This window comes from Malaclemys terrapin, chromosome 1, assembly GCF_027887155.1.
Source record: "Malaclemys terrapin pileata isolate rMalTer1 chromosome 1, rMalTer1.hap1, whole genome shotgun sequence".
Taxonomy (NCBI): Eukaryota; Metazoa; Chordata; order Testudines; family Emydidae; genus Malaclemys; species Malaclemys terrapin.
Genome location: NC_071505.1, coordinates 303,947,056 through 303,961,250, shown reverse-complemented (window position 1 = coordinate 303,961,250; position 14,195 = coordinate 303,947,056). Strand labels below are relative to the sequence as shown.

Sequence of the window (14,195 nt, the reverse complement as noted above, 5' to 3'; positions counted from 1 at the left end):
AATATGACAAATTCCAAACCCTACTGCTGTGTGCTAACAAATGGATTAAGAAGCTCAATGGCAATTACCAACTTTCAATCATAAACAATTACATTCTTGCTGTGACTTGTTTTTTTTTGGGCCTTCTAACATCATTTTTGTAATTCCCTATGCAGAAATATAGCTAAGTGCGTATATAACCTCTGGAAAAAAAAAATCAGGAGATATCAGCACCTCTGAAATGTTGGTCCCATGACAATCAAAGCTACACTAAAGCATAGATTTTTAGCTTAGTGCACTGGGAATTACATGCATAAATCTCAGTGCAATGAAATGTTCTAACTTGTACTTACAGAATCAGAGAAGTTCAGAGTTATGGATGTCACTCTGTACCTGTCTCCATCAGCTATGCCTCTTGTACTGCAAAACCTCAGTGCAATGGGCAATCCAGAACACTGTATTGTGATGCATAGTGTGTTATGGATATTCATGTGTATTATTGCCCTCTGCTGGAAGGCATGTCAGAGTAACTCATGTAAAAGTGTTTACTGCTTAAATTAGCTGAATTGCTCTTTCAGCTGACCTAGTGAAGGTCTCTTGGAGCCAACAATCATGAGTTTTACATGATCCTGATTGCTGCATGTATAATGTTACTTAGGATAGTGGTTTTATTATTACAATATATGCTGCACTTCCAAGGCATAATGGGATAAGGTGAAGGCAGTTTCAAATCTAAGCTGTAAGGAGGACAGGCAAAAGAGCCACTGAAGTGCAGTGCTCTTGCTGATGCTCTGAGCCAAGCTGAAGAGCCTCTAATACTAACATCTTTTTCAGGCCTGTAACTATTGCGGGAGAGAGACCACTACTAGTGCTATATTAGTTTTAGGAGGGCAATATTGCCAAACCCAAGCATTCCAAAAACATGACTGGAACTCCAAAACTCATGAGATGGGCTTAAAAATCATGAGATGATATAAAATAAATGTTGGGTTATTTTTATTTGCCTTGTGTGTTTTTTGAACACATTTTCCATTTTTTCTTTGCAGCCACGATGGCTAGAAACTTTTTTTTAGATGAAATCTGAGACTCACATAATCACATGACTCCAATAGCTGAGGCTTTAAGGGAAACACATATCACAAAAATTGGCAACAATAGGTAGAAAAATAAGAAAAGTAAGATAAATAGCAAGAAACGCATAGGTGATAAAAATACATAGAGGGCTTAGGAAGACATGTGTATCTCAAACATTCACCTCTTCAGTAAAACCATTCTGGTCTCTCTGGCAAATAACACATAATATAAGTATTCAGAAACTTTATCAATGGCTTCTTTTTTAAAATGAGAAATACTGTAAAGAGTTCATTTACCTTTTAACCCAAAGTGAGAAGAGACAGAATTCACTTCAAAACTAAGATTCACTCAGTCCTTCAATTTGAGATCAGATTCTACTGTACTGTGGAAAACAAGGGAGTGGGAAGACAATGGAGGACACGTAACCTCCCCACCTGTCTCCTCCCTGCCCTGCCCCGAGCCTGTGGCCCCCTTGCTCTCCCTGCCCCATATTACTTGGGGCCCTGTTCTCCTACTGCACTGCCTATTTACCGTATTTCCACAAGCAAAAGGGTTACCGTATTTCCACAAGCAAAAAAGAGGACACAGGGGGGAGGAGCCCTGCTCTAGCCCCACCCCTGCCCCGCCCCATCCACTCCCTCCCACTTCCCACCCTCTGATTGCCTCCCTCAGAACCCCCCCCCCGCTCCTTGTCCCCTGACTGCCCCCTCCTGAGAACCCCCCACCCTCACTGCCCCCCTACAACCCTACCTGTCCCCTGACTGCCCCGACCCTTATCCACACCCCCACCCCATATTCACACCCCCGCCCCCAGACAGACCCCCAGCACTCCCGTGCCCTATCCAACTGCTTCCTGCCCCCTGACAGGACTCCCAGAACTCCCGACCCATCCAACTCCCTCTGCTCCCTGCCTGCCTTGATCCCTCTCCACACCCCTGCCCCCCTGACTACCCCCCCAGAACCCCATACTCATCTAACCCCCCCTGCTCCCTGTCCCTGACTGTTCCAACCCTTCTCCACACCCCTGCCCCTCGACAGCCCCCCCTCCGAACTCCCGACCCATCCAACCCCCCCTCCCTGTCCCCTGACCAGGGCCGGCTTTAAAAAGCCCAGGAATCGGGCTGTGCTCCGGCCGGGGCTGCAGGGCTTGGGGCCGAGCCGAAGATGCTTGGCCAGAACTGGGGCCGGTGCTGCTGGGGCCCGAGCCGGGCCGGAACTGGGGTCGGCGCTGCTGGGGCCCGGGCCGGCGCTGCTGGGGCCCAAGCCGGCACAGCTGGGGCCCAAGCCGGGCCAGGCCGGGGGTGCTTGGCCAGCGCCGGGCTGGCGCACTCGGCTGGAGCTGGGGCCGCTGCCCTGAGGCCCGAGCTGGGCCGGAGACGCTGGGGCCGCTGGGCGCCACTCGGCCCGGGCCCGAGGGAGCCGCTCGGCCAGGGCCGCGCCTCCCTGGAGCTCTCCTCCTCATGCCCTCCCCCCGCTCCAGCTTACTTGCTGCTGCCTCCCACCTGAAAAGAAGCAGGGGCAGACTTCCCGCAAAGATCTGATTCGCGGGAAGCAGGGGAGAGGGAGGAGCAGGTGGGCGGAGCATTCAGGGGAGAGGAGGAGGGGGAAGACAGCTGCAGGGCCGGACAGCGTGGTAAGGCTGCAGGGGATGGGGGGAGCTTTTCTGTCTATAAATAGCCGACCAGGGGGAAATCCCGGACATTTTTAGATTTTTAAAAATCCCCCCGACGGCTATTTATAGACCGAAAAGCCGGACATGTCTGGGGAAATCCAGACACATAGTAGGCCTAGCTACTAGCCCTAGCCCCCCCCAGGCACAGTCAGCTGCTCTTCCTGGTGGCCAGAGCTGGGCAGGGAGCAGGACAGAGCACTCCTGGACGCTGCCTGGTGCAGCGCAGCAGCTGCCTGGGAGAGTGCCTGACTGCGGCAGCAGCAGGCTGCCTCCCCTACCGGGCTTGGTTTCCGGGATAGCTAGCTGCGAGAGAGCCTGTGGCCTGGCTGGGAGAGGCAGCAACGGCAGTCCGCTCCCTGTCCAGGCTCAGCTTCTGGGGAAGAGGAGCCAAATCTGAGCATGCCAGAGGGGGTGGGGAGCAGGGCCAGATTAATGCAGGGGGGTTAGGGGCTGCAGCAGGTCTCAGGCAGGCTGCTTGCATGGCCCCACACTGCTCCTGGAAGCGGCCAGCTACTAGCATGTCTCTGCAGCTTGGGGGGGGGGGGGGGAAAAAGAGAAGAGAGGTGGCTCAGTGCGCTGCCCCCCACCCCCAGCACCATTCCTGCAGTTCCCATTGGCCAGGAACCAGCCAATGGGAGCTGCAGAGGCAGCGCTTGCCGGCAGCGCATGGAAACATGCGGTCCCCCTCCCCTCAGGGGCCTGCAGAGATGTGCCAGCAGCCGGCTGTTTCTGGGAGCAGCGTAGGGCTATGGAAGGCAGACAGCCTGCTGAGACCTGCTGCTCCACCAGCCGGAAGCCACCTGTAGTAAGCACCTCCCAGCCAGAGCCTCCACCTCGCACCCCCTCCGGCACCCTAACTTCCTCCCCCAGGTCAGAACCTCCTCCTGCACCAAATTCCCTCCCAGAAAGAAACTAATATAACAGCTGTTCTAAGGTAAGAAGTCGGCTATTTTGAATTAACTTAACTATATTCTACACGTTTTAAGACTGAAATGTAGCCACAGAACAGCTTTATGTTAATTAAAAGGCAAGTTTAGTATAGCATTAATAGCTTTGATGCCATAATTGTGATCATTTTGTTTTAAAATTAGGAAAAGACTTGTGTGACTAGTTCGGTCACAGAGACCCCCTTGGGACTGCCACCTGATGTGCTGAGACGATCTCTGAGCCTGTTTTCCCTGCCAGCTTGGGACTTCAGAAGCCTGCCTTGTTGAACCAGACATGCCTGCTGCAAACATAGACCCAGGTCTGAACCACATCCCAAAACCTGCAGACTTAACTAAAAACAGCTTAAGAAATGCTCCTGTCTCCAGCACCCAGATACCCAGTTCCCAATGGGATCCAAACCCCAAATAAATCCATTTTACTCCATGTAAAATTTATACAGGATAAACGCATAAATTATCCATCCTCTATAACACTGATAGAGAGATGCACAGCTCTTTGCTCCCCCAGGTATCAATTAAGAACATAAGAACGGCCATACTGGGTCAAACCAAAGGTCCATCAAGCCCAGTATCCTGTCCTCTGACAGTGGCCAATGACAGGTGCCCCAAAGGGAATGAACAGACAGGTTATCATCAAGTGATCCATGCCCTGTCACCCAATCCCAGCTTCTGGCAAACAGAGGCTAGGAACACCATTCCTGCCCATCCTGGCTAATAGATTCATGGAAGATAGCCATTGATGGGCCTATCTAGCTCCCTTTTGAACCCCATTATAGTATTGGCCTTCACAACACCCTCTGGCAAGGGGTTCCAGAGGTTGACAGTGCATTGAGTGAAAAAATACTTTCTTGTGTTTGTTTTAAACCTGCTACCTATTAATTTCATTTGGTGGCCCCTTGTTCTTGTATTATGAGAAAGAGTAAATAACACTTCCTTATTTATTTTGTCTATACGACTCATGATTTTATAGACCTTGATCACATCCCCTCTTAGTCGCCTCTTTTCCAAGCTGAAAAGTCCCAGTCTTACTAATCTCTCCTCATACGGAAGCCTTTCTATACCCCTAATCATTTCTGTTGCCTTTCTGAATCTTTTCCAATTCCAATACATCTTTTGAGATGGGGCGACCACATCTGCATGCAGTATTCAAGGTATGGGCGTACCATGGATTATATAAAGGCAATATGATATTTCTGTCTTATTATCTATCCCTTTCTTGAGGATTCCCAACATTTGGTTAGGTTTTTTTGACTGCCGTTGCACATTGAGTGAATGTTTTCAGAGAACTATCCACAATGACTCCAAGATCTCTTTCTTGAGTGGTAACAGCGAATTTAGACCCCATCATTGTATATGTATAGTTAGGATTATGTTTTTCAATGTGCATTACTTTGCAGTTATCAACATGAAATTTCATCTGCCATTTTGTTGCCCAGTCACCCAGTCTTGTGAGATCCTTTTATAACTCTTCGTAGTCTGCCTGGGACTTAACTATCTTGAGGAGTTTTGTATAATCTGCAAATTTTGCCACCTCACTGTTTACCCCTTTTTCAGATTGTTTATGAATATGTTAAATAGGACTGCACCCCATACAGATCCCTGGGGGACACCACTATTTACCTCTCTCCATTCTGAAAATGGACCATTTATTCTTACCTTTTGTTTCCTATCTTTTAACCAGTTACCAATCCATGAGAGAACCTTCCCTTTTATCCCATGACTGCTTATTTTGCTTAAGAGCCTTTGGTGAAGGACCTTGTCAAAGGCTTTCTGAAAATCTAAATATACTATATTGACTGGATCGCTGTTGTCCGCATGCTTGTTGACCCCCTCAAAGAATTCTAGTAGATTGGTGAGGCATGACTTCCCTTTACAAAAACCATGTTGACTATTTTCCAACAAATTATGTGCATCTATGTGTCTGACAATTTTGTTCTTTACAATAGTTTCAGCCTGGTACAGTTCTAGTTAGCTCCAGCTCAGGTGGGAACTAGGGGATTTCTCATAACTGGAACCTCCCTTGTTCTGTTCCACCCCCTTATATAGCTTTGGAACAAGGCAGGAATCCTTTGTCTCTCTGGGTCCCCACCCCTGCTTCTAAATGGAAAAACACCAGGTTCAAGATGGATTCCAGTACCAAATGACATGGTCACATGTCCTGTGAGACCCCAAGCCTTCATTCTTCCTGGCCTGACTCACAGGAAGGCTTGCAAGTAAACAGAGCCATTTACAACCAATTGTCCTAGTTGATGGGAGCCATCAAGATTCCAAACCACCATTAATGGCCCACACTTTGCATAATTACAATAGATGTAATCAGAGTTATATTTCATATTTCCAGTTTCAGATTCAAGAATGATACATTTATACAAATAGGATGACCACACTTGGTAGAGTATACGTTTTGTAATGATACCTTACAAGAGACTTTTTGCAGGAAGCATATTCCAGCTACATTATATTCACATTCAATAGCATATTTTCATAAAATCATATGGAGTGAAACATCACAACTTGTATACAGGGACCCCACAAAATCTAATACCCCCGGGCCCACAGGAGAGTTAATCTGGCCTTCTTGGGAGTTCCGGCTCACTCGTCGCAGGCCCCAGAAGCTGAGCTTGGGCAGGGGCGCAGCCTGCTGCTGCCGCAGCCAGGCACTCTCCCTGTCAGCCGCTGCACTGCACCGGGCAGCGTCCCAGGAAGCTTGGCTGGAAGAGGTTCTGGCCCCAGCCCCTCATTTGTGGCTCTGGCCCCTGTCCCTTCCTCTTCCTGTACAGGCTGGCTGCTGGGGGGGGGGGGTACTTGACCCTTCGTGACCCTCCTACGTCACCTATTTATTTATATTGGGTATTTGCCTCAATTTCAGCCACTGGTGGAGCTCCATTGGTGCAAACCCTCAATGTAGCTGCTATAAAACAAGATTTGCACTGACTTGCAGAAGAGGTCAATTGTACCATTGTAAGTTGTGGGTTACTGTGTACTCTAGGGGCTTTCAGTGGTGCAGCTTATACTGGTGACTAGTCACACATGACTGAAAATTTCCAACGTAGAGAAGGCTGGTTTGCTACAGGCAGTTAGCATGGACTGTCTATTGCTGTAGCTACGCTAGGTCTACACTTGTAGACCTAGAATTCTCCAAAAGTGTAGTTTCCACTTTGTCATCTAATGCCTGAGCCTTGTCTTCCACTGGTGCTACAACTGGTGGAGCTGCACAGAATGTGAATTGTCAGTTCAAAAAAATCCCTGATTAGACAAGGCCTCTGTCTCTATTTCCCCTGTCTGTGAAGTAGTAACATCTAGCAATCTCACTCAGGTGAGAAAGCTGTAGATTTTGACTGCCAGTGCCAATATTAGGAAGGAGTCTGAATTAAAAAGATTGCCATTGTTTAATACCAGACAACCACAATACTCAAAGATGTACATTCCCACCAATCTATTTTTAGCGCCTATATATCATGGAAAAATATTTGAGTGACAGTATAGAAATCAATATGTGCGCTTATTTTTTTTTCCTGGAAAAAGATAGTATAAACTTTAGTGTTCAGATACACTGGAGCTAATAAGTTTTTATTTTTATTTTTTAAACAGTATGCCTTCCATACAGCCTCCATCAATATACCTCTTACCTTAGTCAATATGCTAAGTATCAACTTTTACACATTGGCCCAGAATGTCCCCTCACTAGGAGGGCTGGGAGAGTGGGGGGAGATTTATTTACTGGGAAATGAGATGTGGTTCCATCCCAGAACCCAGTGGATTTTGGGATAACTACAGGAAGTCAGTGGCAAAAATACCAAAATAGGTTTCACCCTTGAGAGAACCAGTTATAAATGGCTATTCATACTATCTGCCAGAAATGCTTATGGGTAAATGCTACAGCTTAGCAAGTTAACTATCAACCTCTGGAATTAACTGACATTTATCAAAGAAGTTCTATAAATAACGATTGGGTAGAATTTGATTGTGATTTAAAATATCCCAGTCTTACAATCCTGGCCAACTTGCCATCTTATCAGCATAGCTTCTTGTAATGTTTGTGTCTCAATATGTGCAATTTGTTTGGGTAATAAACATTCAATTTTGCTGGGGAAGTAGGCTCATGAAGATATGAAAATAAAATTACCTTCTCTGTCAACTTCAGAGCTCCTGCTGACTCTCCAGAGCCAGTCCAAACCCCACAAGTGGGAGCAACAAGGGAGCCCACAGTGCAGGGGTAGGTATGTAGAAGTTAGAATGGTACTGTGAATTTTGGGATGGTTAGGAATCATGTCGTCTGTAAAATCCCACGCTGGTACAGAAATACTCAAGCAGATTGGCTTCTATGTCATTTTATTTCTGTAATTAAATATTTGTTTTCCTGTGTCTTTAAGTGATGCTAGCAAATTTAGCAGTGGAGTGGGACGGATAAGAGGGGACAGGAGCAAGTGAGAACCTGGGAAAGGAAGCAGAAGTCAGAGTGTGGAAAATCTGACAGAATCAGACCTACTAGGGTCATGAGAAGACAGTAGCATCAGGAGTGGGAAGGCAGAGGTATCCTTAGAATGGCTGATGCAATGATACTGTACCTTCTCTCTCTCTCTCTCTCTCATATCACAGTGAGTTAGCACCAATGGGTAGCAGCCTGAGTCTGAAAAGGGGGAGATGATGGTAGTTTGGGGAAAGTGAATTGTTGTGGGGTACTGGAAGGGACAGCCACTCTATCTTTGGGCAGTTTGCCCATCACTACTTAATACAGTATTGGCATTACATACAAGATATAAAGGATATCTATACTTTTAAAATTATTTTTCACCACCTAAAGAAACTCCTAGCATTAACATTCAATCATGTCAAAATTGAATTGTGACTCCCACAGAAATTTTCTGGCAGGCCTCAAAGGATTAATCATAAACGTAATTTCTTTTCTTCCCAGAAACACCTCAGACTGAATAATAAGCATCTTTCAGAGCTTTCGTCTTTAACAATGGAATCTTTTCCCACTGCAATCTGGGGGATTTAAACATGTAAATCCCATTAACATTAATGGGAGTTTGTACTCTCTCTCAGTGGAGATACAGTGACTTTAGCTTGTTTTCTTAGCATGTGGGTATCATTTCAACATTGGACATAGGAGGGTACATACACAAAATCCATCGTGATAAACAGGGCCGGCGCAACCCATTAGGCGACCTAGGCTGTCACCTAGGGCGCTACAATTTGGGGGGCAGTGACCGCGGCGGTATTTCGGCAACGGGACTTTCCGCCGCCTCTGTGGGGGGCGGTATTTTAGGGCGGGACCTTCTGCCGCCTAATGTGGCAGAAAAGCTGGTGGTGCTCCTGGTGATAAATAACAGGTTTTGTGTACACATCTCCAAGGCTCCTTTTGAAAACTGACCCTGCAATGAAATAGTCTTTCAAAATAATTTCAGTGGTTTTATTGAGCTACTTTAATTAGGTTAATCTGTTTCATTTGCACTGCACACAAAGGTCTTAATTTTAATTTTTTTCTTCTTAATTATTAGAATATAAAGACTAGCTCAGATGGAAACCAATGCAAATTCATTTAAGGTCATCATTCTGCTATGAATGCTCCCTTTGCACTTAGGTTACAGGTTTTTGATATATTTATTTCCTTTGAATAAAAATGATATACATGTTAATATATGTTTTGCTTTTAGAATTCTGAACATGATTCATTCACACTGATGTATTTATTAGCCAGAAATAATGCAAATATGGAAGTACTGACTTCATAACAACACTTCTGGAAAGATAATGTTCTTTAAAAAGAGCTTGCAGGGAAAAACAATGCTCAGACATTACCATTGCCATTGCATGGTACTTGCAGCTTCACCAAATCACCATCAATGAAATGAGATATTTATACATTTCTACCTTGATTAGGAGACATTCAGTCATATTTTTCATGGTACATTGGCAATGGAAGTTATGATTCATGTTACAATGACAATTAGTTTGCACAAGATATGTCCAAAGACATTGTATCAAGTCCCAACTTAGAATCCCTAGGCAATGTTAACATAACCACTGTTGTTCAGGGCCTTTGAAAATCAGGCCATTTACAACTAAACACTGAAGTCAATGTAGGTTCTTGGAAAAAAGTCAGACCATATGTGCTTACTGTAACGGCATACTGGAAAATCTATCTTTGCATGGTCTGTCTATAGGCACAAGGACCAGATCTCACTAATTTTACACAGGAGAGTGCCCAGATTTTAATTTGTGAGACTTGGATGTGATTTTTATTTTATTATATATATATATATATATATATATATATATATATAAAAAAATCACAAGTTTTGTTTGCTATATTGGAAACACCTACGGAAAAATGCCAGAAAGAATGTTCAATGTATCATGGTATTAATCAGTAAGTCAAAATGAATTCGAAAACAATTTTCTACAAAGAAATTAGAAGGTTCATTCTCTTGTTGTTAAAACAAGTCTTTAAAGGAAAACACTGTGTTATGCACCACTATATTCTTTAACAGATGTTAAATATAAACATTGACCATGAATCATGTCCTCAGCTAGCGTAAACCCATGTAGCTCTGTTGAAGTCAATGGATTTACTATAGCAATTTACACTTGCTCATGTGGTGCCCGATCAGCAGCAACTTCTTCTGGGCTGCCATAACATTCCTACATCGCAGGTATGCTGCACTCGCATTGTAGGAGAGCTGTATTTCAAGGAGACACATGACCTAGAAGTAAATTCCTTCAAAGTTCATAACTGCTTAATTTTAATTGATAAGTAACAGTTATAAGGCACCCTTAATACCTCAATGTGGCTGGGCCTGCTCCATAGATGGATGAGACTTCCAGATAAACTGCCAACATAACTTCCTGAATTAAGAGGCATTCTATCCTTTGAGTTGGTACAGAATCAGCACCCCAACTTGGTGCTAGAAACCACTGCTGCCAGAGATGCTATCTGCATTCAAAACCAAGGCCCTGGTCACTTGCAGTAATCAGAACAAACCAACCACAAGGGACATTGCCTTGATGGCCTTGCCAAATTCCAAAGAGGGTAATTACTTTCTGCCTTCCTAACAGGGCCGGCTCTAGGTTTTTTGCTGCCCCAAGCAAAAGAAATTTTGGCTGCCGCCCCCCCGCCACCCCTGGGCTCTTACCCCCACCCCACCTGCACCCCCTGCCGCCCCAGCGCTGGGCTCTCTCCCCCACTCCACCCATACTCTATGCCGCCCCAGCCCTGGGCTCTCACCCACCAGTGCTGACTCCACCCACTTCCCCCCTCACCTCCAGCTGGTCCAGCGCTGGCAGGGTTGGGGCTCTCGGGCCACGCCTCAGCCCAGGGTCCCTCCATCCAGGGCTTCCGCCTCCAGGACTGGCCGGGATCCAAGAGGGCAGAGCCGGGTGACCACCCTGGCAGGGGGATGAGGAGCCGGGGCAGGGTAGCCCCAGAGGCAGCGGAGCCCCGGAGAGCAGGACGCAGGCCCCGCACGACAGCGCCCCGCCCTCTATGGCCCTGCTGCTGCTTCTGGCTGCCCTGCCGCAGTCCCTGGGCGGCTCGGGCCGCTTCGCCCAGCCCCAGCTGTGGTCCTGGGGGGGACGGGCGCCCTGCGGCATCTGCAGGCAGCTCTGTGTGCCGTAAGGAGCGGCCCCCAGTCCCTGCTAGGAGCCTGCCCGGCCCAGCCACAAAGTGCAGCGCTGCTCCCCCGCGGCGCGAACCGCAGCGGCCTCAGGGCACCCCCCGCGCACAACGCGCTGCTGCTGCTGCCAGGGCTGGCTCTTGGCTTTTGCTGCCCGAAAAAAGAAAAAAAAAAAAAAAAAAAAAAAAAAAAAAAAAAGATGGCCAGAATGCCGCCCTTGAAAATGTGCCGCCCCAAGCACGTGCTTGGTTTGCTGGTGCCTAGAGCCGGCCCTGCTTCCTAAGCAGAGCTGGCTGGAAAATGGAAGCCCCTTGCCATGAAAACTCTCATTTAACAAAAATAAATAAAAAACACCGTAAGTCAGGACAAAATGTGTTTTTTAAAAATAAAACTCTCCGTGAGATGGGATTTCCAGAAAACTTGCACTTCAAGAGAACCAAAACCAATTTTTTCAGCTTGCCAGCTGTCCACCTGGAAGGCTCTTGTCAACATCATTTTCCTCCTGCAGGCAGAAAATGAAAATGACAAGAGCCATCCAGGCCAACAGCTGTAGATTGAGTGCCAAGGCTCACTGTATTTCCCCTTCCCACCGCTACTACTGGAGTGCCAGGGTGCAGGGCAGGCAGCCAACCAGGGCACTCAGCCTGACCCACATCCCCCCAGCCAGGCAACAGCTGTCTGCCTGGAAGACTCTTTTCAGTTTTGCTTTCGCCACGCAGACAAAATGTGAAATTGATAAGATCCTTCCTGGTGAGCAGCCGGGGAGCTGTCACTTTGATTTTCCTGACAGAAAATAGAAATTTTCCAATGGAACTTTCTGATTTTGTGAAAAGGGCATTTTCCATTGGAATACTGTTCTGATGCAAAATTCCCCACTCAGCTCTATTCCTAAACCTTTTCTGGAGATTCAATTGGACAAATTATGCTTCCTGTCCTAAGCTATCCCATCCCTGAGGTAGTTGCATTTCAGTGGTGATTGAAGTGATCCATATAGTTGCAAATCAGAGTCTAAAGTGTTTTTGGATTATTGTAGGTGGAGCTGATAATGATGCTTATAGTCAAACTTGCCTGATATCTCTGTTTTCAGTTACTTATAACTTGGTGTAGCCCATAGGATTATTTTGCTAGTTATTATATCCTACTAATTCAGCCAGCAGTATTAATTAATACGTTTCTTTTTCTAATATTAATCCATTTTATTCTTATATTTTATCAGTATTAATTCCTTGGAATTTAGGATGTGTTGAGACATGTATTTCCTAATAATAATTTTTGCTGAAATGCAAGAAGTCTACCAGCTTGTAAGATCCAGTAAGATCGGCCATATAGCAAAAAGTATAATCAGTTATACATATGTTAGCATAAAAGCTGGCAACCTTTGGCACCGTTAAGAATGGTCCCTGAACTTTGGGAAACTAAAGGGAGGAACTATCCACAGCACAGGTTTATCCAGCTCCTACAACCAGTTGGTAACTGTAGGGTACACCACAACTCTAGGTCATCAAGAGAGCCTAGGTTAGCAGTTTTGGAGTGAGAATTCTTATTAATATATTTAGAAAGTAAGTGTCATAATCCACTAACCTACAGGAGAAGGGTACCCATAAATTTCTTAGGGTATGGAAACAAGATTTGGGTATAGTAGGTTGGGCCTGGATTACATAGATCAGGCTCCTATAAAATACCTTGTAAGGGTTGGTTAGTCAGTCTGTCTTTTAGGATAGTTTTAGGGATAGGCTCTCGCTCCTCTAAATTCTGGTTGTAAGCTCTATACTCTAACTCCCGAAGCTTCGGTTTCTTGGAGTACTTTACTCTAGAGACTATCTTCTATCACGCTATCAGATCACTTCATGCAGTATAGTACAACTACTCAACATTCCTAACCATCGGGGAAGCCAGCACCATTGCGTAATTGGGCATGCCAGGAGTGAGGCTGGTCCTTCACTTCCTATTACCGGGCTCCCAAGGAAGGGTGTGAGTATGTTAGGTTAAGGTACTTATAATAGAAATGTTACCAGCAGGAGTTTTGAATCCTTTTACTGTTTTGCAGTTATAAGTTTCATTGCATTCCTTGTTTTTATGTTAATGGCAATAAATATTTTATCAATTTGGTATTGTCCTCAGTGTATGCGTTCTTGCCAAGCACTCTGAGAATCCTCTCCCTATATAGAACTCTGAGTTCTTAAACTCTGTAGTCTGAATTGGATAAGAACCTATAAATCTTCTGGTCAGATGCGATCAATGGCGAGTCATAAAAATTCACCCATCAAATTCAAATCAACATTGGCTAAACTTTTCTGTGACAGGTGACTGCCTCAGGCTGATTTAATTTTTTTGGTTTCAGCAAAAACAGTTCAGCCATTTTCAAGAGAAAAGTTAGAAAAAAAATGTTTTGCCCATGTTAAAAGTATTCTTACAGCTGTTTCACTGAGAACCTCTTGTGCCTTCATGCTTTGAAATAGGGACTTGAAATTCGGCATCAAGGAAGCGCCTTTTGCTGTTCCCGTGAGAAGCTTCCCAAATTTGACCAAGTTGAGCGGTTGAAAAATTGCAGCAGCCACGGACTCACTAAGGACTTGTTGCAGTTTGGCAGCTAAATTATCCAAAGATTTCATCTGCACTGAGCATTCACCAGCCCAGGGCAGGACAGCTGAGCAGGATTCTCCCTGTGATTACTGCTTTGGGCTGCTGTACCAAGGGGCACTGGAAGTGAGAGCAGGGAGACTCTCTCTCCTGTGCTCTCAGTGCTCTACCTACTGGTGCCCAGGCAGTGGAGGAGGAAGCAGCCTGACTCAAATAGGAACAAGAGCTGGACCTGAAGGGGGAAGGCAGCAGAGGGAATAGGTTGGGTTAATGAGCCTGAAGGGGGCAAGATTAGGACAGGCGTGGCAAGGAAACTGGGGCTGA

The 14,195-nt window shown here is 45.8% G+C and overlaps 1 protein-coding gene and 1 long non-coding RNA gene across 7 annotated transcripts in view; one reads left to right on the top strand and one right to left on the bottom strand.

Annotated features, from left to right (window-relative positions):
* LOC128829876 (uncharacterized) overlaps positions 1–4,591 on the top strand; it is a 37,079-nt gene extending 32,488 nt beyond the window's left edge. The window contains exon 3 of the long non-coding RNA XR_008443498.1: positions 3,817–4,591. This is a non-coding gene — a long non-coding RNA (uncharacterized LOC128829876). The remainder of the gene's footprint in view (positions 1–3,816) is intronic.
* STARD13 (StAR related lipid transfer domain containing 13) overlaps positions 1–14,195 on the bottom strand; it is a 442,897-nt gene that overhangs the window by 183,961 nt on the left and 244,741 nt on the right. The window lies entirely within an intron of this gene.